This window comes from Pteropus vampyrus, unplaced genomic scaffold, assembly GCF_000151845.1.
Source record: "Pteropus vampyrus isolate Shadow unplaced genomic scaffold, Pvam_2.0 Scaffold331, whole genome shotgun sequence".
In the NCBI taxonomy this organism is placed as follows: Eukaryota; Metazoa; Chordata; class Mammalia; order Chiroptera; family Pteropodidae; genus Pteropus; species Pteropus vampyrus.
The window spans coordinates 361,587-363,707 of NW_011889112.1; the positions used below are offsets into that span (position 1 = coordinate 361,587).

The 2,121-nt window shown below is 38.8% G+C and overlaps 1 protein-coding gene across 1 annotated transcript in view; it reads right to left on the minus strand.

Moving 5' to 3' along the window:
- USP22 (ubiquitin specific peptidase 22) overlaps window positions 1–2,121 on the minus strand; it is a 55,327-nt gene that overhangs the window by 52,100 nt on the left and 1,106 nt on the right. The gene's annotated exons all lie outside the window — the stretch shown is intronic.

The following is a 2,121-nucleotide window of genomic DNA, read 5'->3' on the forward strand; positions in this document are numbered from 1 at the left end:
GTGATCCCATTTATCTGACATTCTGGAAATGGCAAAATTACAGAGAAGAACCCAGTGGTATCTGGGGTTTGGAGAGGGATGAGTTGGTGAAATACAGGGTTTTTTTTTTTAGGGCAATGAAAGTGTTCTGTAGAGCACTGTAGTGGTAGATACATGACACTATTCATTTGTCAAAACCCAGTGATTTACAGCATAAGAGCAAACCTTAATATGCAAATTTTTAAATAATTGGTTAGGCAGTCAGAGGATGCCAGGATGGAATGCAGACTATGAACAAAGAATCTTATTGCATTACAAATGCATGACATAACCTTACTGAAAAGAGTGAAGAGAAAGTAACCTAAGTAACTTGGAAATGTCTGAGAGTGTAAAATTAAATACAAAAGGAATCATGCACGAGCACTGTACTCTAGGTGATAAAGTTGTTTCCCAAGGGAGTACAGGTTAACAATTCTGAAACCGTTACATATGTATACTGAGATTAAACAGATAAGTGCATGGACATATGTGCATGGATGGTAGATGATGAGAGCGAGGTTTCTCTCTGTTGAACAGAGTAGCTACAGATAAGCAAGAGGGGAAGGCTAGAATGATCCATGTAGTACTGGATAACAGTTGGAGACTTCAGCATGAACTCAGGTGTAATTTGATATGGGTGGAGATAGATATACATTGAATTAGTTACAGTAAGTCCTCAAATGTCATTTTGTTCAATGGCTGTTTTATTATGTTTATGAGGAAGAAAAAAATGATTCCCAGCTTGGGCCACTGTGTGGAGTTTGCACACTGTGTCTGTGTGAGTTTTCTCCAAGGACTCTGGTTTCCACCCACATCCCAAAGCTAAATATGTGGGGTGAACTGGTGTCTCTACGTTGTCCCAGTAAGAGTGAGTGTGGGTGTGAGTGCATCCTGCAATGGAAGGGCCTCCTGTACAGGGTAGGTTCTCCTTTTGCACCCTGAGCTGCTGGTATAGGCTCTGGCTACCCATCAGAACTGAGTTAGTGCGTTGGTAAATAATTATTTTACTTATTTTCATTAACCTTTCTTAAACGTATGTATAGCTCATATTTATTACAATGTTTAATATTAGAAGTGTTTTTGGTCTTTATTTACAAGTTTGTTTTTTTTGAGACTCAAGTTAGTATACATACATTTCCTAGCTCTGTCACTGAAGGCCAAGAAGTCATGAGGCTCCAGTATTAACAAGCAGAGCCAGTGCCCGGACTATATTTTCTAATTCTAAGAAAAAGAACCAGAGCTCCTTGGAGAAATGGCAGATTCAAGGTTTGGGGCAGAAAATATACAAGAGGAGCCTAGAACATCTTGCAATACCAAGAAGTAAGAAAATTTTCAACAACAACAACAAAAAAACGGCAAGGGTATGTCAAAAGGTCACAGAAGCCAACTGAAAGAGTTCCCCCAGTGGCTAAAGCTAGAACAATTTGAGCAATAAACTAAAAAACATAATACTGGATCATAACCTAGAGTATTAACTATCCACAACTCTGCACTGATCTATATGATTGAATATAGACATAATGGATAACAAAGGACAAATCTTCCATATAGAAAAATTCCAAATAATTTATGTACAGATATTCTGCCACCAGGAAGTGGAGCATAACTGCCCACTCTCTAAGTGCCTGTGCAGAACAATTTCCCTCCAAAGAGGATGGTATGGAAAGGAGGAGGAAAAAGTCAATTTACCACAGTGGAGCAACCTGACAGCCATGTGATCAAGCTTACCATGATCAGTGATAAGTCGTGTTGACTACATTACCCTTCATAGAACCTGAGAAAGGCACTTCACCTCTGTAGTCTTCCTCCCCAAACCTGTACCCATGAGAAAAACATTAGAAAAACCCAAATCAAGAGACAGTCTACAAAATAGCTAACCAATGCTCCTCAAAACTTAAGGTCATCAAAAATAAGGAAGGTCTGAGAAAACTGTCACTATCTAGAGAAGTCGGAGACGTGACAACTAAATGTAATGTGCAATCTCCTGCAAGGGATTCTGGGGGAAAGAAGATTAGGAGAAAACCAGTAAGATCTGAATAAAGTATGAAGTTGAGTTAATAATGTATCAAGATTGGTCATTAGTTGTGACAAATGTGCCACAAT